General features: G+C 44.4%; 2 long non-coding RNA genes across 3 annotated transcripts; both read left to right on the plus strand.

The window, feature by feature from the left end:
* The first annotated feature begins 267 nt into the window (after nt 1–267).
* LOC142907133 (uncharacterized) lies at nt 268–16,990 on the plus strand. 2 transcript variants are annotated; one of them, XR_012930824.1, is made up of 4 exons: nt 268–456; nt 9,949–10,062; nt 15,432–15,659; nt 16,607–16,990. It is a non-coding gene; the product is annotated as an uncharacterized LOC142907133 (long non-coding RNA). The 2 variants fall into 2 exon arrangements; XR_012930823.1 differs by lacking the exon at nt 268–456 and adding an exon at nt 2,418–2,622.
* A 360-nt stretch (nt 16,991–17,350) lies between these two features.
* Nucleotides 17,351–25,245, plus strand: LOC142907134 (uncharacterized). The gene is made up of 3 exons (XR_012930825.1): nt 17,351–17,468; nt 22,767–22,994; nt 23,929–25,245. It is a non-coding gene; the product is annotated as an uncharacterized LOC142907134 (long non-coding RNA).
* The last annotated feature ends 2,144 nt before the right edge of the window (nt 25,246–27,389 follow it).

Genomic DNA, 27,389 nt, shown 5'->3' on the forward strand with positions numbered 1-27,389 from the left:
TTATAGAATAAAGAGTATTAAGGTTAAATAATTACCAGTATCAACTACAGTACATCATCATTTGCAGTGTACAGTGCTAAACCCCCTCCTATTGAACATATCACAAACTACCAATTCAAAGCCAAGCTTTAAAAAAAATTATTGCTTTATTTTATTTTATCAATTTATTCTTTATTCTCATTCTACGTGACTTTACCGAAATAACCAAAGAAGAAGTCAAAGGTGGTTTCCTGCTTAAAATAGAGTTGAGACATTGGTGCTTATATCCTGTTTACAACCCTACAGAGGCAGTGGTGAAAATTCCACATTCCTATGGTGGACGAGTCGATCGAGGGGACAACCACCATTATATGGTAGTCGTTTTTTCAACTCCATATGAATGATAATCGCTGTTGAATATGAGAACCATCCTGGTGTGTTAGTACAGTATGTTCTCCACTTGTTCTATCGAATGAGGTGAGTGTAGTTTGTATGTTCTTTCTCTGTTCTGCAGATTGAGTCGAGTTTTATGTTCTCTCCCTGTTCTATTAAGTGAGTGGAGTTTTATTTTATCCCCCTTTTCTGTAGAGTGAAAGTGAATGGCGTTTGTATGTTCTCCTCCTGTTCTGTCGAGTGAGATTAAGTGGAGTTTGTATGATCTCTCCCTGTTCTGTAGAGTGAGTGAAGTTTGTATGATTTTCCTCTGCTCCGTGAGAGCTTTTTTCCGATGTCTCTAGTTTGGTCCCATAGCTAAACCACACACCCAGTGCAAATGGTATCGGCAGGGAATGCTGACGTTTTGCCGCTCCAACCTTACAGCAATTATGTTTTTTGTATCTATCTAATTAACTTTTATTTTGATCTATCTTGCCTTTCATATTTTCTGGTCTTTAAAAGCTTGATTTATTGATATTTGCTTTCCTTTCTGTTTCCGTTTACCGTTTGTGTGTTCTCTGATGCGCGTGTTGCCTGGTCCTGTGCCCACCCAGCCGTTGATTCGTTTCCCCTACCGACTTGCTGGCCTCTCGACCACCTCCATCTCTACCATCTTTAAAATCACTATCATCACTAGGATATCTACCATCATTACCATCAATAGTATCACCAACATCACTTCCAACACACTAGAATGACTATAATCACTAGCATCACACCATCAATAACCCCAATAGAATCCCACCGCCCATGTAGGCCTCCTGCTGCCCCTGTAGGGTCCCCTGGGTAGCCGGCCGAGTCCGTCATCTACCTACCTCGTATCACCATGCTGGGTTTGCACTCTGTTTTCCAACGCTTAGATGGAAATGTTCAGATTTTATGTCAGCACCTTGACATCCTCGCCCAGGCACCATTGTGTTTCAAGTTTCATTTATTAGTTATAGCCCTGTGAGCCATGCGGCTCTCGAGTTGGGTGCAACGCAACAAGCAAAATATCAACATAAAACATCTTAAAGCGACGATGCGCAACAGAAGCATCCTGGATAAACCAGCAAATCTTCCAGAAAAAAAAAACACCGTATTACAACGCTGTGTGCAAAAATCCCAGTGTGATGCAAGTCAAACAATAACAACCATAAGACAATTTAGATTCAAGTTATCAGGCCAACATGGATTAACCATACGTTTTTGAAATCACCAAAATAAAGCTATAAAAACAATGTAACAACAGTAATCATAGGACGTGTGATTAAAATTTAACAATAAATGATATACATAACATGTACGACCAAACTTGCAGCCACAGCTGGCAACATGACACTCGTAGTGTATGATGTGTGAGTGAGCCAGTGTATGATGTGTGAGTGAGTCAGTGTAAGATGAGTGAATGTATCACGGCATCCTCCCCGCCATCGCTGCCTCCTCCACGCCATCGCGGCCTCCTCCACGCCATCACCATGAGTCGGGCCATGGCAGGACTGTGACGCTGGTTGCCAAGTCGGATATTTGCAATGACCAACCATGCACTCAGAAACCCTTCAAACATGCTGCATCTGGTCCTCAGTCTGTCGCCTCTGACACTCTCGCTAATAATCATTGTGTTATGTCCCACTCAATTCCTGATTCGCCTCGTTTTTCTAATATCGGCATAGCCATCAGTCACATTCGGTTTCACCACCACTCAGTTCAAATATGTCGACAGGCGGACATGGTGATCAATGCAGCAAAAATGCCAAAGGCAGCAAAAATGTCCACTCCGGCAGGTGCTACCACCAAACTCGCCAGGAGCTCGATAAATTGGTCACATGCAATAATACATTACTGATACCTCTGACATTTCCTGTACAGTCTGAACGAAAACCAACCTTGAAAATATGTTTTGCAAAACTAAAGTTACGGCCACATACCTCACTGTAAGTGGTAAAGGTCGAGTAGATAAGCACTGATATCAGGTCACACCGAGGGGTTTAATTAATCCCAACACCAAGCAGACCTTTGTTCTAGGATACACTATATATATGGTCTCCCTAGATTTACAGACACCAACGGATTTTCTGAGACTCTGGTCTACATCTCCCCTCCTCGTCGATTTTCCTCACTCATCTTCTCCCTTCTCCTTCACATCATTACCTCTCTCCATCTCTGTAATGGAGGTCGCAGTTCACCTGCTCATCCTCACCTGTCTGGTGGCATCCTTTGTGACTAAAGGTGAGTGTGATGTGTATTTATTTCATAGAGAGAAACGGACACATAGAAAATCACACATATACACGGACAAATATATTGCAAATAGCCTTTAACAGACTGTGGAGGCAAGTGTTGTTAGCAAGCACCTATGAAGGTCGGCACGGCACATGTGGGGGTGAATGGCCAGCACCACGGGAGACTGCATCTTGTTATTTGATGAGATTGGCGTGTTCCTGTGATGCTTGAAGCTGACAGGAAGAATCTTCAGTACCAGATGAGGCTACTACTGTCTCAAAAAGGACACTTGTCCATACACTGTCTTGAACCAGAGTTCCAATTGACTGCAGCGCAGCCATCTCCATATGTAATCTTCCACACAAGAGGACAAACTTGTCATCACCATAGCACTGAGCCCAATGCCACTGGATAAAAACGTGCTTTATGGTGACAAGAGGACGTGCCTTATTTCGGAAGAAAGGCAATATTGATACGATGCTGAATTAACATTTCTGGCATATATTTTAATATGCATGGTGAGCTGACCACGATATACTTAGAGCATCATCCACATTCTCAGTGGTGTGCACTTTCTCAAGCCATTCATATGATATGATCTTCGTAACCTAGTACATTGCATAGACAAAATTGAGGTTTGGGATCCAGGTGGATTTGGATTCTTCTTTGTGACATAAGCTGGTTGAATGTTTGCTGGAGAGACTGGACGCTCTGGAACTTATTCACCTTTCTTCCTGTGATTTGAAGTGGTCCACGCATCTCAACTTCATTGTCTGTGCTTGGATTCTGGAAATAAACTAACCAAAATATTGTATTTTACCTTTTTAGGACCACTGAGTTATTAGCTCTTTTTCAGAAGCGACCTGGCCACAAATTATGTCTCAAAGTAGTGGCTTATCATGTGGTAATTTATTGCAACAATATCATCTAAACGCGTGTTTCTAAATGTGGAGAGACCCGGAGAGAGCATTCAAATTCCAAATATACAAGCCTCAGGTCGGGATTGAACACACGACATCCTGCATACCAGGCGTGGGAAATAACATCTCACCACCAAGATCTTATCTAGTGCTATGAAATTATGCCATTTTTGTTGTTGCAAGTTGGATGATGATCAATATTGCCGTGGTAGATGCTTTAAATAACAATTTACTCAGAGAACACTACCCCATCGGCATCTCCAAGTTTGGCACGGCGGTGGCGAGACGTTAACTTCCTAGCCTGGTATACAGGAGGACATGGGTTCGATCTCATCCCTGGAGACTGCTGTATATGCAGAATTTTCATGTTCTCTCCGTGGTCGTGTGGCTTTTTCTCGGGTTCCTCCGTTTTTTTTGCGGATTTCAGCTCAGTTACATAGGTGACTTGTTTAGAAAATGCTGTGCCCCGCAACGGTGAAAACTAAACCTCTCAAGCTGTGTACACATTTTGTTTACTGAACTGTTGTCCACAACTCCAACGCGGGAATTCAAATTGACTGAAAACAGTTTTATTTTGAGAAGATATTCATATTCCAGCTATTGTATTTAACAGATGCTGTTTAACATACAAAATCAACATCACGTAATAATCAATAATGAGGGTGCAGGTCATTCCTGCTTGTAATCGTTTACCTGTTAAGCCAGGGGTCGGGAACCTATGGCTCGCGAGCCAGATGTGGCTCTTTTGATGATTGCATATGGCTCGCAGATAAAACAAAATATTCTCACTTGTTTTAATCCATCCATCGATTTTTCACTGCGCATGTCCTGTTCAGGGCTGCAGGAGCAATTGTCCATTATTTTAATTGGATGATACTGGCCTACGTTTGCCGTTGCTGGGTAAAACAGGTAAACGCCCCCTTTTGAATCAGTCTGAGACTGCGTCTGCTCGGTCATTAGCTCAAAGCTAACCCTTCGACGAAGAAGATGGCGAAAAGAAAAAAAGACGACGAGTATCGTACATTTCAGGACGAATGGACCGAAGAATTCGCCTTTGTGGAGAGAGCGGGTTCTGCGGTGTGTCTAATTTGCAATGACAAAATTACATCGTTGAAACGGTCGAATGTAAAGCGGCACTTCGACACGCGCCACGCTACCTTTGCATCAAAATACCCTGAGGGAGACAGCAGAAAGAAAGCGTGCCAAGAGCTTCTGAGCAGGGTGCAAGCTAGCCAGCAGCAACTCCGCGTATGGACCCGGCAAGGTGACTATAATTCGGCTAGCTTTGCTGGTTCTTTAGCAATAGTGAGGAACGGAAAACCATTCACAGATGGCGAGTATGCTAAAACGTTCATGCTGGATGTAGCCAATGAACTTTTTGATGATCTTCCGAACAAAGACAAGATAATCAAACGGATACAAGACATGCCTCTGTCGGCAAGAACTGTTCATGATCGTACCATCGTGATGGCAAACAAAGTGGAGGAAACGCAAGTGAAGGACATAAATGCAGCGCCGTTCTTTTCTCTGGCTTTGGATGAGTCAACAGACGTGAGCCATTTGTCGCAGTTCAGCGTGATTGCAAGATATGCTGTTGGTGACACACTGCGCGAAGAAAGTCTTGCTGTTCTGCCATTAAAAGGGTCCACAAGAGGTGAGGATTTATTCAAGTCTTTCATGGAGTTTGCTCAAGAAAAAAGTCTACCTATGGATAAACTTCTCTCAGTGTGTACTGATGGTGCTCCGTGTATGGTGGGGAAAAACAAAGCATTTGTGGCGCTTCTCCGTGAACATGAAAATAGACCCATCCTAAGTTTCCATTGCATTATACACCAGGAGGCACTTTGTGCTCAGATGTGTGACAGGCAGTTTGGCGAAGTGATGTCGCTGGTCATTCGTGTGATCAACTTTATTGTTGCCCGAGCCTTAAATTATCGCCAGTTTAAAACACTGCTGGATGAAGTTGTAAATAACTATCCTGGTCTGCTTTTGCACAGCAATGTGCGTTGGTTGTCAAGAGGGAAGGTGCTTAGCCGTTTTGCGGCTTGCCTGAACGAAATCCGGACTTTCCTTGAAATGAAAGGCGTCGGGCATCCTGAGCTAGCTGACACCGAGTGGCTCCTCAAGTTTTACTATCTCGTAGATCTGACTGAACATCTGAACCAGCTCAACGTGAAAATGCAAGGCATTGGAAATACAGTGTTATCCCTTCAACAAGCTGTATTTGCTTTTGAAAACAAGCTGGAGCTTTTCATCACGGATCTTGAAACAGGTCGTTTACTACATTTTGAAAAACTGAGCCAATTTAAAGATGCATGCACAGCAAGTGAGCCCATTCAAAACCTTGATCTCCACCAGCTAGCTGGCTGCACATCCAGTCTCCTACAGTCCTTCAAAGCACGCTTTGGAGAATTTCGTGAGCACACTCGTCTTTTTAAGTTCATCACCCATCCAAACGAGTGTTCACTGAACACAGCCGACCTGAATTACATCCCTGGTGTCTCCGTCAGAGATTTTGAAGCAGAAGTGGCTGACCTGAAGGCCTCAGACATGTGGGTGAATAAGTTCAAGTCACTGAATGAAGATTTGGAAAGAATCACACGACAGAAAGCGGAGTTGGCGAGCAAGCACATGTGGACAGAAATGAAAAAAACTCCAACCCGAAGACCAGCTGATTCTCAAAACTTGGAACGCGCTTCCTGTCACATACCACACACTGCAGCGTGTGAGTATTGCTGTATTGACCATGTTTGGATCTACGTATGCATGTGAGCAGTCATTCTCACATCTTAAAAACATCAAGTCCAACCTACGATCACGTTTAACGGATGAAAGCCTCAACGCTTGCATGAAGCTTAACCTCACCAAGTACCAACCCGACTACAAAGACATCAGCAAATCCATGCAGCACCAGAAGTCGCATTAATGGTGAGTGTTATAACAACATTATTTAAAAGAATACATTCAGAGGCTTATTATACTGACATTTAGTTGAATTCACTTTTAAAATATATTATATGGCTCTCACTGAAATAAATTTCCAAATTTTTTGCTTTCATGGCTCTCTTAGTCAAAAAGGTTCCCGACCCCTGTGTTAAGCTGAAGCCACCATGACTTTAGAGGTAATACAAGTATTTACCGGCTGCTCGATGCAGTTGAGTCGTGGATCACAGTCAATGGACATAAGAGTCAGAGTATCAGCATAGACGCAGATAAGAAGAGGAGGTGAATAGGTGGGTGAGGTGAGTGAGGAGGTTAGTTGAAAGTCGTAATGAGAGGGAGCCAAAACGACGGAAGGCCTCTGGCAAAGCTTTTACTCTCGCATTCACATCCACATAAACCACGACACCATGCACTCCTATAGTAAGCCTTCTCTCCGCAAACTCTCACGGACGGCCAAGAAGTTTCTCTCACCCCCAAACCCCATTCTTCTTCTTCTATTCCACCGAATTTCCCTTTTCAGGGTTCCTCCAATCCCCTATTTAATTTTTCGCGGATTCGTTACCGCCACTGTTTATTTCTCTTGCCTATGGTCCCGCGTTCCTCGAGTGATCCGTACATCACATTGGGTGTGGTCTCGTGTCCCCCAACATAACCTCAGCGTGTCTCCACGCAACCCTTACAATAGTAAAGGCATAGACGCAGAGAAGACGAGAAGGGGTCCTGAGGACTTGTAAATATGAAGAGATTAGAATGAGATTTTCGCCAGATGACTTTTACAAATTACGTGACAAATTGAGAGGGTGTGAACATAGAAAAATTCAACACCACTTTTCCCATAGCCATATGGATAAATGGCACCCTGAACGTTACATTTTGATGATCTAATGCTGCCGCTAGTGGTGCAATAATCAGCGTACTGTATTTTGAATCCATAAATCGCCACTGGCAATGAGCATGTTTTTCAAATCACCAACATTTGGCCGGGCAAATGTGAGTATGCCCACCTTTACCAAGGCTGTGTCTATCATCCCCATTATGGGGCACTCCATCTCTTCTGATAGATAATAAACCACTATCTTTTTCGTATATGGGTTTAAGGGGAAAAAGCTACTGTTTTGAAACATGTTACAGTTGAATGCTGAGTTTTTTCAACCGATCTAAGGAGGAAGTAGATGCTGTGTGGACTGCAGCGGTACCCCCAGGATGTGCATGGATGGTGCTTTCGTTGGCGATTTGTTTGATGGTTTGGACTTCACGACAGTTGGCAGCTGGACGATCATTTTAATTTGTGTTAAGGTGCCAAAGCATATCCCATGTTGCTTTCGAGCATGGTTTAGCGAGGTTCAAGGTTGTTGCGTGGGAGAGAGAAGCCCGGTGCTTCCACAGTTGGGTCCTCAATAAGGTTCGTGTTTATTGCCACACCCATAGCCACGCACGACTCCATCCAGTGAGTGCCAATGTTTTTATTTTTAATCTGCTAGAGCAGAGGCACTTGAAAAGTATTCCTGCGTTTAAACCTATGGCGTGTGGGTTATTTTATGTCTTGTTGAATTTGTACATAATATTGCGGAACTTCCGGGCCATCGTGGCGTCCCATCGGATGTTATCTGGTGCAAAAGTTCGCCAGCACAGGAAGCCACGGGAGTGGAGTAGGTGCAGGATGCCACGTGGCGTTAATTTCGGTATCGACCAGGTTTATGTGTTAGCTGGTGCTCCACACTGGAGTGCGCCACGATTGCTAGATGTCAACTACCTCGCCTGGTATACAGAAGTTCGTGGGTTGGATCCCAGACCCTGGCGTCTGTAGTATATTTGGAGTTTGCATGTCTCTATCTCCAAGTGGTCGTGTGTATTTTTCTCTGGGTCCTACGGTTTTTCCCTCCACATTTACAAACATGCATTTAGAATATTGGTTGCTATAAATTTGCACGAGATAAGCCACTTCGTTGACCTACCATTTGTGGCTAAGTTGCTTCTGAAAAATAACTATATAGCTCAGTGGGCCTTATCTGGTAAAATAAATAAATAAAAACTTCTTTTAGTTAAGTATTGCTCTGCGGTGGAGTGGACGAGAGCTTGAATCAAGTTTCTGAATGTTCACTCGTGTTTTTGTTTTCCTTTTGGCTTTTCGAGGTGGTGGCGGTCTGTAAGCGTCGGGTCAAGAGTAACTCCTAGGTACTAGGGGTGGTGTTCCATAGAAGTTGACATTTAATGTGTTCGTCTCGCTTGGCTGTTGTTCAGGTTGGAAGACGGAGGCGATATTCAAAGAGGCATTTGGCTTAAAGTCAAACCACTTTCCTGGCCAGATTGGCAGGAAAAATTATTTACATCATTATGGATCCGCTTGGCCACAAAAGATTCCTGCTTACCTTATGCAAATTAAAACTCATATTTTGGCTCCCTACCTCCTAATTGATGAGATTTTCTTAGCTTAGAGCCATCGTAACTAAAAAGTGCCTTCTATCTCCCCTCATCCTAACATTATTATTAAGTGGCAACTCTGTCCACCTTTACATAACATATTATCTGATTTTTATCAACATCTGTTAGCATTAACCGTTACCCCTCAGAAGAAGACAGAACATATCTGGTTCTCCTTCTTAAAGCATTCTCCAGAAGAGGAAGGGACAGAAAAGATGTGGAAAAATCCTCTCAAAACTCTTCATACAGCCATGTTGAGAGAGACGAGGTACAAATTTCTTCACGGATATGATTTAACAGTTCACTGACTAAATTAAACGTATCTGCAACGGCTAACTGTCCGAGATGTCCTCTGGATGCACTGCAGGCATACAAACACGTGTCCGCTTATTGTTTGGACATTCACTGCTTCTACCAAATGATCATGTGACATTGCATCCACACACTGGTAATCAACCCTGCTATGTTTTTAATAGGACTAACCCCCCGTCCTACTCAAATACGTAAATTGTGTATATCAAGTTTAACGCAACAGCCAAGAAAGCGTTCATTCCTTTGTCCAACAGGTTACAGTCATGGACCCATTTGTTGGAAAAGCAGGCCACCTTAGCACATCTGAGTGCTAAACTAAGAGGGAAGAAGGATATTTTTGTCAAGATTGCTGGAACCTCCCCGTCTAACCCCCCCCCCCCACACACCTTTCCCCGGCTTATTTAATAAGTGGATAAATGGGTACAATGTTTTATAAAGGGTTATGCTATTTTTCTTTCATAAATTTGCTCAATTTTATTCATATAATTTACAATGGTCATGCTTCCATTATCACACAAATACCAACCACACGTACACACACAACCTCTATTTTTATCTTACTTTTAAAACTGACCCAATTTGAATTAATGTTTTTGGAATTTGCATCTTTCTCCGATTGTGCCCGTAAATTGTGATGTGCATTTCAATCTTTAATAAAATACTGCTTTGGAAAAAAAAAAGGTCACTTGTAATAATAAGAGCTCGTGGTGAATGTAACGATATTTGTTTTCTTTAGGCCATGCCTTGCAGTGCCACAAGTGTGCCAGTGTTCAGGCGTGCAAACAACCAACAGATCCTATTGACTGCGGCACTGGGTTGAACGCGTGCTACATGACGATCACAAATAAAAGTAAGTACATTACACGTGAAAGAAGCAATAAAACAAGGGTCTGTCTTACCAAGCTCAATCTGCTCATATACCGATGTATTCCAGAATCTCGACTAAGGGTGAATGCATCGTGCCACGGTAACACTTTTCTCAAAGCAAGAAGAGCCTAGTTTTGATTCCCGATTGGCACCTGTGTGGGTCTGTAACTGGTATTGGCCAAAACATGCGAACTAGTGCACGGACCAGTACTACGGAATTTTACATGCCGTGATATTAATGATAATACTGTAACCCCTTGCCATCCGCGAGGGTTCGGTTCCCGAAAACCCTCGGGGTTCGAAAATCCACGGTTGGTAAAGTACAGGGGCCTATAGGAAATAGGGGGTTAGGTGAACTGCAGTCGTAGTTCCTAATAAAATAGAGTACATTACACAATAACATGATAAATAAACATTACGTTAACTTTTAAATGCCTTGAGTAGTCACGACGATGGTGCCGATGGCAATGAAATGATGGGGAAAGGGCTGGTTAGAAGGAGTAGGAGCTCAGGCCACCTTCTTCCTCCGGGCCACAGATGCAAGACACTCTCACCTTCACCACTCGCTTCGGGTCTACGATTAAAGGGCAAAATTAATGTGCACTGTACAGTATGTATAACTGTCAACCCATACGAGACACCCCGTATTCTTGTACAGGGAAAATTCGTTTTCAGGTCCATATGGCATACAGCCGTTTCAATACGGGCGCAAAAATCATACGGCCAAATAAAACAAAGTCGTTTTTACTCTGGAGAGTAGCGATCCCCGTTTATTGCTGTGAATTTACAACATGAGTGTGTGCATCCACATATCAAGCAAGCAGCATCATGCATGCAAGATCACAGGCAGGCGCGTGATAAAACAGTTTTTGTTAAAGTAACATAATTTGTCTTTGTGTTTCTCCCTTGTGATGGGATTTTGTTGGATGAACGTTGAGATTTAAAGGGCACGGGGTGACCAATTATATCTGAACTGGTCTATAATAAGGGAGGCACTGATAATATCATTAGTTAATTAGAAACGTCGTGAGAATTTTATTTTTATATATATTTTATTACTTTATTGTTTCCCTTCAACGTGACTTTACCGAAAGAACCAATAATATGAATCACTGCAGTCACGAAAGCTTTAAATAAAAAAAATATATATAATTAGTTGTTGACAGGTATGCGAATGTACAACAATACAAACGGGAAGCTGATTAAGCTAAGCAGCACCACGGCCCCGCGACATTTGTAACAATGCCGTCACGAAATTACAATGACGTCGTGCTGTAATAAAATGATGTAATAACACACGTCACGTGATTTCCTTGAGACCGTTGCTCACACCCGCGAATAACGTGCCAATTATTTCGTGAGACGGAGCACAGATCTAGTGACCGATCAGGGGCGGAGGTAAAGCAACGTGAAGCGAGAGGCTCTGTTGGGTAGCCTGCAGACCCCAAGTGGTTGCCTCGCGTCTCGCAGAAGTCTGCGAGACAATGCGACGGAAGCCCAATTTTGATATCAGTTTCAGTTGATTTTTTTTGTATAGCCCTATGAGCCATTCGGCTCTTGAATCAGGTGCAACCACAACAAACAAAAAAACACGAACAAGAAAAACATCTTAAAGTGACTTTGTGTGACTATGCAAACAGAAAATCCATGAAAAAACAGCAAAATATTCCTGAAAAAAGCACCGTACACCAACGCTGTGTGCAAAAAAATCCCAGTGGGATGCAATCAAACAACAACCACAAAAATTTAGATTAAGGCCATCAGCCGAACTCCGTACTACAACAAAACAAACATGTCCAAACCAAACAACTTTTTCGAAATAAAAAAATAAAGCCATAATTGCAAAGTAACAATGATCACAGGGACTGTGACCGAATTATTTTACAATAAACTACGTAAATAACACGACTCGGCGAATTCGCGATGACTTGCCGTATCACTGGAACCGAGATGCTCGTGGTTGGTAAATAGGTGTAAAGAATCTCCCTGGAGATGTCCATTACAAAATGGTTGAAGTCTTTATTTCCTCCATGAGAAAGGGTTTTTTTGGGTTGGATCTCGTAAATATATAAATGTGTTGTTAGGCCCGCCACCACCGAACACAGCCAATTAGTGAGGTTTGTCATGTAAACAGAACTTGCCAATTCGTTACTGATGTAGAGGTGTTAACTACGCGCTGTTGCGTAACCTGCATTGCCACCAGGGCAGTGCAGCATTACCCCTGGGTACAACGGTTGGGGTCAGTCGAGGTGAAACGGATCGTGGCCAGGGTTTGGTGCGAACCAATCAGACGGTTCCACGTGGGAATGTATGATTGGTTCTACCTGGCCACGAAGGGGTATAAGATGGGTGACCCAACGGACCTCGGGGAGTTCTCTCCCTGCACGAAGATAGAAGACTGGGCTGAAGCCTAGCTAGGACCCTGGACCAGCCTTTCAGCCCTTCTAAGGGCTAAGGCTCGGCATACTCAGTTGTCAGGACCCACCGGGCCAGCGGTGGGTCAGATAGCCTCCCCTAGGTCCTAGCCGGAGGACTAGGATAGCGGTAGACGTGTGAGTCCCGCCAAGTCCGGAGGTTGTACCTCCTTAGGTATCAAGGAGGTTAGCGGTAGATGTGTGAGTCCCGCCAGGTCCGTAGGCTGTACCTCCTTAGGTATCAAGGAGGTTAGCGGTAGACGTGTGAGTCCCGCCAGGTCCGGAGGCTGTACCTCCCTAGGGTATCGGGTGAGGGGACCGAATATCCCTCTGTGTGTGTTAAGCGTTGTATAAGGAAATAATACAATAAACAGAGTGTGCCTCCTAAAGAAGTCTGCTCGTCCTTACAACACTACACTAGTACAGCACACCGGTGTGTTGGAGAGCAAAGCCACGACAATTACAATCTGAGTACGACTTTTCGCCAGTAATTACAACTAGCTTCATGTCAGCCACGATGGTGTCCACCTTGTAGCTTGTTGGTCCCCGGGCAAGTGTCCCGACTGCGCGCTCTGCTTATACAGGGTGCTTCAAATTGTTTTTTTTTACTTCTATGGGACTATCGTTTTTATTGGAAAAATAACGTGATAACAAATGTATGTTAATAGCTTCAAAAAGTCAAAGCGTCTCCACTTGTTCGCCATCATTGTCAACACGTGCCGGAATCTTCTCCCGGCGGTCTCCAGAGCCACATTTCTCATGGTATTGTTGCAAATTCTCAGAAGTTAACATTGTTTTGAAGTACCATCTATACCCTCTCGGCTCCGCCGCTAATTGGACAGTGCCCTCCACCCCAACTGTGGGAGATGTCTTAAAATTATCTCAACATGTACACTTTTAACAATTTCTCTTCACAGTCCCATATACGTGTAATGACAGGGTGACACCTGTCGGCCTGGAGTGGTAATTGCGGTTATGGGTGCATTACGTAATGCCTTATTAGGGAGGGGGGGGGGGCGGGCGTATCTGGGGTAAAGGTCAAAGGCGGCGTCAGTCGAGAATCTCCGGGAACCGGCTCGAGGGTTCTGGAAAGGAGGCGTGGCCAGAAGTGGAGCTTGGCCGCGCCGGGGCAGATATGAGGAGGACCGAACCAGAGGTTCGGTGATGTTGCGGGTCCTGGGTCCTGGCTGCGTTGCTGCTCGTCGTCATATCTTCGTCTCTGACCACGTGGCTGATCATCTGCAAGACCCTCTCTGTCGCCATCGCTGCGCTAGTCGGACAGCTTGCGTAGCGAAGCCAGAGATGGGGATATACGTGTTAGGATCGCCTATGTGTAGCTGCGTTAAACAATGTATCGCCCAGTGTGCTCTTAATAAGTAAGAAACCTTCTACTCGACTTGTCTCGGGAGTCGCTCACTACACATGTATACAGAAGTAGATCCGCGCATACTCAAATCTCGCGTTTGGTAAATTCACGGTTGGCAAGGGAATCGCTGTAATACATTATTTAATTGCGCAAAATTCTGGATCGGTGTCTATCCTAATGCATGGAACTTTGTGGTTGGTTTCACACTGTTGTGGAACAGTGCCGTGTGCTGGAACTTCTGCTAACAAAAAAACAATCGTCGAAACTTTGAGTAGAAGTTTTCTTGGCTCAATTTTGAGTGCGGAATTAGTGTAGCCAACCAATAGCCAGGGCAGTTCTGTAGGGAAGGAGTAGAGTCTGTGTCTGAATTACTACGCCCTCCAACCAAGGTGTAAATGCACAGCGCTTAACCAGAGAAGGCTGAATCAGGAATGAACCATCATCCAAGCAACGATGGTGATTTTAACTTAACACATAACCTACTTAAAGCAAGTGTGACACAGTGACTCTGCCTTCTATGCTTTTCAGTTTAGAGATCTTTGTCCTGACGATGTTTCGTGTAGTCTGAAGTGAAACGTTATATTTGGTTGTGTGGATTCTTCTTCAACTTACTGGTGAGCTAAAAAAATACATAATATATGTTGATATTTTCCTTATTTTGCACCACACGTAGTCAAACGTGCTAATCGGAGCTGCAGGGGAAGAACAATAAACTAAACACATCAGTTCTAAAGAAATACGTTTTCAATGTAGATTTAAAAGTGCAAGCCCCAGTGGCTTTCTGATATCGGAAGGAAGAGCATTCCAGACGGCTACAGAAGCGCATCTCAAAGCACGCGATACAGTGACCGTGATAATTGCCACGTTAAACACTTGTACACGTAGCCACTAATTTGTTCGTTTGTGTCGGGTGGTAGAGGGTTCGTAATTGCATACATTTGGTCAGATCATGATGTAGTCTATTCTCGAAATATTACTTTGGAATCAAAATTAGTGCTGAAATTGCCAAGCGTTCACTGGCTGTTGCAGAAGTTCACGGTTCCGACCCTGCAGGCTACCTTGGTTAATACTGCGGTGTGCGTTACCGAAAAAAGCACCATATGCTTCACTCACAGTGTACGTTAAAGAATCTGTGACGTCGTTAGCAAGGACAGTTGGCCGTGTTGTATTGGTGTCATGGTCCAAATTTGCCAAATTGGAACAATTACACCACAATGGCTTGACGACATAAGAGAATGCTGCCAGGAAGATGCACACTACTTGAACATATTCGCATAAAACAGAAAGTTAAAATAAATTACGAAATGTACAGTGGACACCGACGGACTATCTTCCCATAGATCGTGATGATGATGACACTGCAAATTGCTCAACTGACATATACACATAATACGTTTCCCCCTTAAACACGAAAACTTGGCAGGATCCTCCTGAACAACAATCACAAAACATGGTGAGGCTCTCCTGGATTAATATGCATAATAATGAAGCCGAAATGGCTAGACGTTGATTAACGATGATTTCTACACAATCCACCAAGTATGCGTAATGCATTCCCGTGACTGCATTCAGGCGTGGTGTTAGGGAGAGGCTGCCGCACTGACTGTTACGGAGGGGGAGGCGGAGCAGGAAGAGAAGAAGGAATAACCACTGCCTGCTGCTCAGTGAACGGCTGCAACAAAGAGGCCCCGTCACTCAAGTGCTACACGTGTGCAATCCACGATAATCTTTGCCAGACACCGATCGAGTCCTATTGCAACTACAACGATCCGTACTGCTTCAAGGTTGTGCAGCAAAGTGGTAAGGTCTATGGAGAAAGAGCCGTGCACGTAACCCGGTAGCGCACTGTTTACATCTTCTCTCAAAGGTCCACGATTCACTTCTGCCAGGCCGCACCGTTTAATATTGTGATGTAAATTTTGCGCCGTCTGTTTTACAGTGGATGTTAAAATTTTGCTCTGATGCTATTCAAAATGAATATACCATTGTGTGCCAGTGTCACAGTCAACATTTACCCTTATTTGATAAATTACACTGCAAATTACTCAATGGGAAATTACGCACAGCAGCAACCATCGCCCCCCCCCAAATGGCTGATCACGGGCTAGGTACTGAGTAACCTTGTGCCACAGAGGAACAGCTGCCAATGGTGTTTGCTCTTTTAGGTATTTACGATGACGTGTGATGAAGTTGTGTATGGTGTGTAAAGCGCTTAGAAAGTCCCTGGGTAAAGGAGGCACTTAAAAAAAGTTAACACGTCAGTGATGCAACTATTATATCCCTCAATGGTTCGATTATTTCTCCACACCAGTGGCTAAGATTTGATTTTTTTAAAGTATTTTGCCATTATGCTGTAGACTGTAGAGGCTATCTTTATTATTTTAATTTTTTTTTGACTTGTGTACCCAGAAAGGTCTCTCTTGAGTCTCAAAGACTCTTATTCAGGAGGGTCGTGCCGCGTGTATTACAGCAGGGGGCGATGGCGCTGTATAATCTCAATTAGGTACTCGGCGTGTAATATGCCAGCATTGCCACGTTTGATAAATGTCTGGACGTCCTGGGAAATCAAACCCAGGACGTCCTTCCTGTGAGACCACTATGCCAATACCCTGTCCAAAATCTAGACTAAACAAATTACATAACTCAATGTCATAAGTTTAACGGTGCCACTTACTGCTGCTATGATTAATACATCATTGCCTCCCCACCATTGTCTTAATCCTTCCTCCCTCAACCCCCTTCCTTAGTTGATAGTGTTTACGTCAACCTGGGCTGCCTCAATACGTGCTACGAGGTGTCCTCTGACTTCTACAGGAGCTCCTGCTGCAAGGGAGAGCTGTGCAACAAAGCCAGCTTCGGTAACGGTGGCGTTAGAGGAGCTCCTCACCTCCTCCTCACGGGACTGAGCCTACCTCTGCTGGCGGCCATGACCAACCTCTGCTGGCGGCCATGACCAACCTCGTGCAGAACTAGGATGGGGGCCGGGCACAGCAGAGCTTCAATTCTGTGGCTGTGTCGGGTGGTGGAGAGAGAGAGTTCATAATGACACAGATTTAGTCAAATCATTAGGTGACCTAATCTCCAAAAAAAATAAATCATGATTCATCAATAAATCTGTTGATAATATGGAATGTGATCGCATGGATGATTTGTTGAAACAAAAGGGGTTTAATGAGGCTGTGTGATATTTAATGTTTGGTGTGGTTTCATAATACAAATGCAATTTCTAATGCGTACGGTATTTCACAAACATACATGACCGGTCACACTGAGGCACTGAGCTAAGGTCAACGTCACTCGAAAACAAGACAACACAAGCCAAAGTGTCTCTTAAGAGAGAGCAGATTGAACGCTTCTGTTAGTCTTTGAGGCCGTCCGTAAATGACGTCACGCACCTGGCGGGGGGGGGGCGTCAGACATTTGTGACGATGTGTGACGAGGGGGGGGGGGTGTTTGAGAAATGTGACGTCACATCAAAATGCGCAACTTGCGCATTTTGATGTGAACACTGCCACAAGTGTGCCAGTGTTCAGGCGTGCAAACAACCAACAGATCCTATTGACTGCGGCACTGGGTTGAACGCGTGCTACATGACGATCACAAATAAAAGTAAGTACATTACACGTGAAAGAAGCAATAAAACAAGGGTCTGTCTTACCAAGCTCAATCTGCTCATATACCGATGTATTCCAGAATCTCGACTAAGGGTGAATGCATCGTGCCACGGTAACACTTTTCTCAAAGCAAGAAGAGCCTAGTTTTGATTCCCGATTGGCACCTGTGTGGGTCTGTATGTAACTGGTATTGGCCAAAACATGCGAACTAGTGCACGGACCAGTACTACGGAATTTTACATGCCGTGATATTAATGATAATACTGTAACCCCTTGCCATCCGCGAGGGTTCGGTTCCCGAAAACCCTCGGGGTTCGAAAATCCACGGTTGGTAAAGTACAGGGGCCTATAGGAAATAGGGGGTTAGGTGAACTGCAGTCGTAGTTCCTAATAAAATAGAGTACATTACACAATAACATGATAAATAAACATTACGTTAACTTTTAAATGCCTTGAGTAGTCACGACGATGGTGCCGATGGCAATGAAATGATGGGGAAAGGGCTGGTTAGAAGGAGTAGGGGCTCAGGCCACCTTCCTCCGGGCCACAGATGCAAGACACTCTCACCTTCACCACTCGCTTCGGGTCTACGATTAAAGGGCAAAATTAATGTGCACTGTACAGTATGTATAACTGTCAACCCATACGAGACACCCCGTATTCTTGTACAGGGAAAATTCGTTTTCAGGTCCATATGGCATACAGCCGTTTCAATACGGGCGCAAAAATCATACGGCCAAATAAAACAAAGTCGTTTTTACTCTGGAGAGTAGCGATCCCCGTTTATTGCTGTGAATTTACAACATGAGTGTGCATCCACATATCAAGCAAGCAGCATCATGCATGCAAGATCACAGGCAGGCGCGTGATAAAACAGTTTTTGTTAAAGTAACATAATTTGTCTTTGTGTTTCTCCCTTGTGATGGGATTTTGTTGGATGAACGTTGAGATTTAAAGGGCACGGGGTGACCAATTATATCTGAACTGGTCTATAATAAGGGAGGCACTGATAATATCATTAGTTAATTAGAAACGTCGTGAGAATTTTATTTTTTATATATATTTTATTACTTTATTGTTTCCCTTCAACGTCACTTTACCGAAAGAACCAATAATATGAATCACTGCAGTCACGAAAGCTTTAAATAAAAAATATATATAATTAGTTGTTGACAGGTATGCGAATGTACAACAATACAAACGGGAAGCTGATTAAGCTAAGCAGCACCACGGCCCCGCGACATTTGTAACAATGACGTCACGAAATTACAATGACGTCGTGCTGTAATAAAATGATGTAATAACACACGTCACGTGATTTCCTTGAGACCGTTGCTCACACCCGCGAATAACGTGCCAATTATTTCGTGAGACGGAGCACAGATCTAGTGACCGATCAGGGGCGGAGGTAAAGCAACGTGAAGCGAGAGGCTCTGTTGGGTAGCCTGCAGACCCCAAGTGGTTGCCTCGCGTCTCGCAGAAGTCTGCGAGACAATGCGACGGAAGCCCAATTTTGATATCAGTTTCAGTTGATTTTTTTTGTATAGCCCTATGAGCCATTCGGCTCTTGAATCAGGTGCAACCACAACAAACAAAAAAACACGAACAAGAAAAACATCTTAAAGTGACTTTGTGTGACTATGCAAACAGAAAATCCATGAAAAAACAGCAAAATATTCCTGAAAAAAGCACCGTACACCAACGCTGTGTGCAAAAAAATCCCAGTGGGATGCAATCAAACAACAACCACAAAAATTTAGATTAAGGCCATCAGCCGAACTCCGTACTACAACAAAACAAACATGTCCAAACCAAACAACTTTTTCGAAATAAAAAAATAAAGCCATAATTGCAAAGTAACAATGATCACAGGGACTGTGACCGAATTATTTTACAATAAACTACGTAAATAACACGACTCGGCGAATTCGCGATGACTTGCCGTATCACTGGAACCGAGATGCTCGTGGTTGGTAAATAGGTGTAAAGAATCTCCCTGGAGACGTCCATTACAAAATGGTTGAAGTCTTTATTTCCTCCATGAGAAAGGGTTTTTTTGGGTTGGATCTCGTAAATATATAAATGTGTTGTTAGGCCCGCCACCACCGAACACAGCCAATTAGTGAGGTTTGTCATGTAAACAGAACTTGCCAATTCGTTACTGATGTAGAGGTGTTAACTACGCGCTGTTGCGTAACCTGCATTGCCACCAGGGCAGTGCAGTATTATCCATGGGTACAACGGTTGGGGTCAGTCGAGGTGAAACGGATCGTGGCCAGGGTTTGGTGCGAACCAATCAGACGGTTCCACGTGGGAATGTATGATTGGTTCTACCTGGCCACGAAGGGGTATAAGATGGGTGACCCAACGGACCTCGGGGAGTTCTCTCCCTGCACGAAGATAGAAGACTGGGCTGAAGCCTAGCTAGGACCCTGGACCAGCCTTTCAGCCCTTCTAAGGGCTAAGGCTCGGCATACTCAGTTGTCAGGACCCACCGGGCCAGCGGTGGGTCAGATAGCCTCCCCTAGGTCCTAGCCGGAGGACTAGGATAGCGGTAGCCGTGTGAGTCCCGCCAAGTCCGGAGGTTGTACCTCCTTAGGTATCAAGGAGGTTAGCGGTAGACGTGTGAGTCCCGCCAGGTCCGGAGGCTGTACCTCCCTAGGGTATCGGGTGAGGGGACCGAATATCCCTCTGTGTGTGTTAAGCGTTGTATAAGGAAATAATACAATAAACAGAGTGTGCCTCCTAAAGAAGTCTGCTCGTCCTTACAACACTACACTAGTACAGCACACCGGTGTGTTGGAGAGCAAAGCCACGACAATTACAATCTGAGTACGACTTTTCGCCAGTAATTACAACTAGCTTCATGTCAGCCACGATGGTGTCCACCTTGTAGCTTGTTGGTCCCCGGGCAAGTGTCCCGACTGCGCGCTCTGCTTATACAGGGTGCTTCAAATTGTTTTTTTTTTACTTCTATGGGACTATCGTTTTTATTGGAAAAATAACGTGATAACAAATGTATGTTAATAGCTTCAAAAAGTCAAAGCGTCTCCACTTGTTCGCCATCATTGTCAACACGTGCCGGAATCTTCTCCCGGCGGTCTCCAGAGCCACATTTCTCATGGTATTGTTGCAAATTCTCAGAAGTTAACATTGTTTTGAAGTACCATCTATACCCTCTCGGCTCCGCCGCTAATTGGACAGTGCCCTCCACCCCAACTGTGGGAGATGTCTTAAAATTATCTCAACATGTACACTTTTAACAATTTCTCTTCACAGTCCCATATACGTGTAATGACAGGGTGACACCTGTCGGCCTGGAGTGGTAATTGCGGTTATGGGTGCATTACGTAATGCCTTATTAGGGAGGGGGGGGGGCGGGCGTATCTGGGGTAAAGGTCAAAGGCGGCGTCAGTCGAGAATCTCCGGGAACCGGCTCGAGGGTTCTGGAAAGGAGGCGTGGCCATAAGTGGAGCTTGGCCGCGCCGGGGCAGATATGAGGAGGACCGAACCAGAGGTTTGGTGATGTTGCGGGTCCTGGGTCCTGGCTGCGTTGCTGCTCGTCGTCATATCTTCGTCTCTGACCACGTGGCTGATCATCTGCAAGACCCTCTCTGTCGCCATCGCTGCGCTAGTCGGACAGCTTGCGTAGCGAAGCCAGAGATGGGGATACGTGTTAGGATCGCCTATGTGTAGCTGCGTTAAACAATGTATCGCCCAGTGTGCTCTTAATAAGTAAGAAACCTTCTACTCGACTTGTCTCGGGAGTCGCTCACTACACATGTATACAGAAGTAGATCCGCGCATACTCAAATCTCGCGTTTGGTAAATTCACGGTTGGCAAGGGAATCGCTGTAATACATTATTTAATTGCGCAAAATTCTGGATCGGTGTCTATCCTAATGCATGGAACTTTGTGGTTGGTTTCACACTGTTGTGGAACAGTGCCGTGTGCTGGAACTTCTGCTAACAAAAAAACAATCGTCGAAACTTTGAGTAGAAGTTTTCTTGGCTCAATTTTGAGTGCGGAATTAGTGTAGCCAACCAATAGCCAGGGCAGTTCTGTAGGGAAGGAGTAGAGTCTGTGTCTGAATTACTACGCCCTCCAACCAAGGTGTAAATGCACAGCGCTTAACCAGAGAAGGCTGAATCAGGAATGAACCATCATCCAAGCAACGATGGTGATTTTAACTTAACACATAACCTACTTAAAGCAAGTGTGACACAGTGACTCTGCCTTCTATGCTTTTCAGTTTAGAGATCTTTGTCCTGACGATGTTTCGTGTAGTCTGAAGTGAAACGTTATATTTGGTTGTGTGGATTCTTCTTCAACTTACTGGTGAGCTAAAAAAATACATAATATATGTTGATATTTTCCTTATTTTGCACCACACGTAGTCAAACGTGCTAATCGGAGCTGCAGGGGAAGAACAATAAACTAAACACATCAGTTCTAAAGAAATACGTTTTCAATGTAGATTTAAAAGTGCAAGCCCCAGTGGCTTTCTGATATCGGAAGAGCATTCCAGACGGCTACAGAAGCGCATCTCAAAGCACGCGATACAGTGACCGTGATAATTGCCACGTTAAACACTTGTACACGTAGCCACTAATTTGTTCGTTTGTGTCGGGTGGTAGAGGGTTCGTAATTGCATACATTTGGTCAGATCATGATGTAGTCTATTCTCGAAATATTACTTTGGAATCAAAATTAGTGCTGAAATTGCCAAGCGTTCACTGGCTGTTGCAGAAGTTCACGGTTCCGACCCTGCAGGCTACCTTGGTTAATACTGCGGTGTGCGTTACCGAAAAAAGCACCATATGCTTCACTCACAGTGTACGTTAAAGAATCTGTGACGTCGTTAGCAAGGACAGTTGGCCGTGTTGTATTGGTGTCATGGTCCAAATTTGCCAAATTGGAACAATTACACCACAATGGCTTGACGACATAAGAGAATGCTGCCAGGAAGATGCACACTACTTGAACATATTCGCATAAAACAGAAAGTTAAAATAAATTACGAAATGTACAGTGGACACCGACGGACTATCTTCCCATAGATCGTGATGATGATGACACTGCAAATTGCTCAACTGACATATACACATAATACGTTACCCCCTTAAACACGAAAACTTGGCAGGATCCTCCTGAACAACAATCACAAAACATGGTGAGGCTCTCCTGGATTAATATGCATAATAATGAAGCCGAAATGGCTAGACGTTGATTAACGATGATTTCTACACAATCCACCAAGTATGCGTAATGCATTCCCGTGACTGCATTCAGGCGTGGTGTTAGGGAGAGGCTGCCGCACTGACTGTTACGGAGGGGGAGGCGGAGCAGGAAGAGAAGAAGGAATAACCACTGCCTGCTGCTCAGTGAACGGCTGCAACAAAGAGGCCCCGTCACTCAAGTGCTACACGTGTGCAATCCACGATAATCTTTGCCAGACACCGATCGAGTCCTATTGCAACTACAACGATCCGTACTGCTTCAAGGTTGTGCAGCAAAGTGGTAAGGTCTATGGAGAAAGAGCCGTGCACGTAACCCGGTAGTGCACTGTTTACATCTTCTCTCAAAGGTCCACGATTCACTTCTGCCAGGTCGCACCGTTTAATATTGTCATGTAAAATTTGCGCCGTCTGTTTTACAGTGGATGTTAAAATTTTGCTCTGATGCTATTCAAAATGAATATACCATTGTGTGCCAGTGTCACAGTCAACATTTACCCTTATTTGATAAATTACACTGCAAATTACCCAATGGGAAATTACGCACAGCAGCAACCATCGCCCCCCCAAATGGCTGATCACGGGCCAGGTACTGAGTAACCTTGTGCCACAGAGGAACAGCTGCCAATGGTGTTTGCTCTTTTAGGTATTTACGATGACGTGTGATGAAGCCGTGTATGGTGTGTAAAGCGCTTAGAAAGTCTCTGGGTAAAGGAGGCACTTAAAAAAAGTTAACACGTCAGTAATGCAACTATTATATCCCTCAATGATTCGATTATTTCTCCACACCAGTGGCTAAGATTTGATTTTTTAAAAGTATTTTGCCATTATGCTGTAGAGGCTATCTTTATTATTTTAATTATTTTTGGACTTGTGTACCCAGAAAGGCCTGTCTGAGTCTCAACTCTTATTCAGGAGGGTCCTGCCGCGTGTATTACAGCAGGGGGCGATGGCGCTGTGTAATCTCAATTAGGTAGTCTTCGTGTAATATGCCAGCATTGCCACGTTTGATAAATGTCTGGACGTCCTGGGAAATCAAACCCAGGACGTCCTTCCTGTGAGACCACTATGCCAATACCCTGTCCAAAATCTAGACTAAACAAATTACATAACTCAATGTCATAAGTTTAACGGTGCTACTTACTGCTGCTATGATTAATACATCATTGCCTCCCCACCATTGTCTTAATCCTTCCTCCCTCAACCCCCTTCCTTAGTTGATAGTGTTTACGTCAACCTGGGCTGCCTCAATACGTGCTACGAGGTGTCCTCTGACTTCTACAGGAGCTCCTGCTGCAAGGGAGAGCTGTGCAACAAAGCCAGCTTCGGTAACGGTGGCGTTAGAGCCGCTCCTCACCTCCTCCTCACGGGACTGAGCCTACCTCTGCTGGCGGCCATGACCAACCTCTGCTGGCGGCCATGACCAACCTCGTGCAGAACTAGGATGGGGGCCGGGCACAGCAGAGCTTCAATTCTGTGGCTGTGTCGGGTGGTGGAGAGGGAGAGTTCATAATGGCACAGATTTAGTCAGATCATTAGGTGACCTAATCTCCAAAAAAAATTAATCATGATTCATCAATAAATCTGTTGATAATATGGAATGTGATCGCATGGATGATTTGTTGAAACAAAAGGGGTTTAATGAGGCTGTGTGATATTTAATGTTTGGTGTGGTTTCATAATACAAATGCAATTTCTAATGCGTACGGTATTTCACAAACATACATGACTGGTCACACTGAGGCACTGAGCTAAGGTCAACGTCACTCGAAAACAAGACAACACAAGCCAAAGTGTCTCTTAAGAGAGAGCAGATTGAACGCTGCTGTTAGTCTTTGAGGCCGTCCATAAATGACGTCACGCACCTAGGGGGGGTCAGACATTTGTGACGATGCGTGACGAGGGGGGGGGGTGTTTGAGAAATGTGACGTCACATCAAAATGCGCAACTTGAAATAAATATAGACAACACGTTCTACTTAAATTTTGATGTAAAGCTTTCGTGACTGCAGTAATTCATATTCTTAGTTCTTTCGGTAAAGTCACGTTGAAGGGAAACAATAAAATAATAAAATATATATAAAACAATAAAAATTCTCACGACGTTTCGACCATAACACAAACGGTCGTCTTCAGGTGTGTTGGTTTAAATAAATGTATTTATTTTTAAACAGTGTCTTTATTTCTAAAAAAAAACGTTAGCGCCACGCGCAGCGATTTGACAGTTTATTTAGGACTAGTCCATCTATGTTCTGAAAAGAGGAGGGGGGAGACGAATTTTTTTTTAAATAAATAAATACACCGTTTAAAAATAAATAAATTTATGCAAACCGACACACCTGAAGACGACCGTTTGTGTTATGGTCGAAACGTCGTGAGAATTTGTATTGTTTTATATATATTTTATTATTTTATTGTTTACCTTCAACGTGACTTTACCGAAAGAACTAAGAATACGTTCTACTTAATTAAATATACTTTTTAATCAATGTTTTCTCCTACAACATCAAAGTGCAGCGCCACATTACATACGCACTACAATGACAATAGTTTAAAGCGATTTGAAGCATGTTTTATTTTGGAGGGGGGGGGCAGAGCTTTGTGATGTCATATTTGAGGGGGGGCTGACTTTTTGTGATGCCGTGTGATGACGGGGGGGGTCAAAAATCGTCAAAAATCGCGTGCCATCATTTATTGAGACATGCCATGCAGACATCCACCCTACGTGCTTCTATGTAGAAGAGATATGTAGATGACACTTTCGTCATTTGTCCACATGGCCTGCCAGCATTGAACCAATTTCTCAACCACATTAATTCCATACACCCATCCATCAAATTCACCATGGAAGTGGAGAAGGATGGTAAGCTACCATTCTTGGATGTTTTGTTTGAGAAGAGACCAGATGGCTCGTTGGGACACTGTCTACAGGAAAGCCACCCACACAGATCCCTATCTGAAACCTGATTCCCACCACCATCTGGCACAGAAGAATTCCCTCATCAAGACACTACACCATAGGGCCCACTGAATTTCTGACCAACACCACCTAGCCAGTGAACTGGTACATTTACACCAGGCCCCCAAGATGAATGGGTACTCGGACCGCATTATTCGCAAAGCTGTTTCTCCAACCATGGAGAAACAACCCCCTGAGACGCCGATTAAAACGATCACGTTACCAAAAAGATTTCAAAATCTCAAACAAACACAAGATCCAGGTCCGATTCAGTACAGTACACAAAATCTGTGATCTAATCCCATCTGTGAAGAATGTCATGCCTGACATGCAATATCCTGCTGTCTACAAACTAAGTTGCACCTGTGGTGGGTGTTACATTTGGGAAACGAAATGACATATCTCAGACCGTGTTCGCAAGCACAAGTCAGATCTGAAACACGGCAGAACCAATACCTCAGCCGTGGCTGACCATTGCTATAATGCTGGGGGCTCTCATGATATTGTTTTGTCTGAGACCAAGGTACTCTGCAAACCTTCGGGCTACTATCAAAGGTTTGTTCATGAAGCCATCCAGATATATAAACATAGGAATAACTTCAACCGAGAAGATGGATACAAATTTAGCAATCATTGGAAGGGTGTTATTAACCAGGTAAAACCTTAACTGCTTTATGGTGTTGCCTTTATATCCGCCTCTCCAGTTTCTTCAGCCTCCCACTCCCAGCCCCGCTCACTTTTGCCTTGCCCGTTTCCTAATCCCTCTAGCAGCACTCCACTCCCACTCCCCCTACCCCACACCCCCCTCTCTATCTCTCCTCCCTGGCTCCTCCCCCCTCTCACTTTTGCCTTGCCCATTTCCTAATCCCTTTAGCAGCGCTCCACTCCCCCTACCCCACACCCCCCTCTCTATCTCTCCCTGGCTCCTCCCCCCCTCTCACTTTTGCCTTGCCTGTTTCCTAATCCCTCTAGCAGCACTCCACTCCCACTCCCCCTACCCCACACCCCCCTCTCTATCTCTCCTCCCTGGCTCCTCCCCCCTCTCACTTTTGCCTTGCTCGTTTCCTAATCCCTCTAGCAGCGCTCCACTCCCCCTACCCCACACCCCCCTCTCTATCTCTCCTCCCTGGCTCCTCCCCCCTCTCTTACCCATATAGCCTCTTGTCACAGCAGCCCTTTTGCCCACTTTAGCAATTGTTTCTTGCTGTGGTTGTCCCACCTGATGATGGACGCTTGTGTTGCGCCCAAAACGTGATTTATTTTATTTTATACCTACGTGACTTTACCGAAAGAACCAAAGAGTATAGCCAATAATAGGTTGTGATTGTTTTGCATGTTTTGTTTACATGACAAACCTTACTAATTGGCTGTGTCTGGTGGTGGCGGGTTTAACGACACATTTATATGTATGCGCTATAACACAACAAAAACCTCTTATGGATAATGCAAGCGCTATCCAGGCTCACCCTGCTTAGATTCCAGAGTCTAACGAGATCAGGCGAATTTCTGGTGAGTGGGATAAAATTGCGTCAAGTGCTTTTCACGGAAATTCCCTTTCATACTCCCCCTGTCAGTGTGTGCGTCCGTCTGACAGTCCCTATGCCCCCCCCCCCCCCTCAGTGTGTGCGTCCGTCTGATATTCCTTATAGCCCCCCCTGTCAATGTGTGCGTCCGTCTGACACTCCCTTTAGTTCCCCCTTGTAAATGTGTGCATCCATCT

The sequence above is a fragment of the Petromyzon marinus genome, chromosome 75 (genome assembly GCF_048934315.1).
Source record: "Petromyzon marinus isolate PM22_M1 ecotype Great Lakes invasive population chromosome 75, UKy_Petmar_22M1.pri1.0, whole genome shotgun sequence".
In the NCBI taxonomy this organism is placed as follows: domain Eukaryota; kingdom Metazoa; phylum Chordata; class Hyperoartia; order Petromyzontiformes; family Petromyzontidae; genus Petromyzon; species Petromyzon marinus.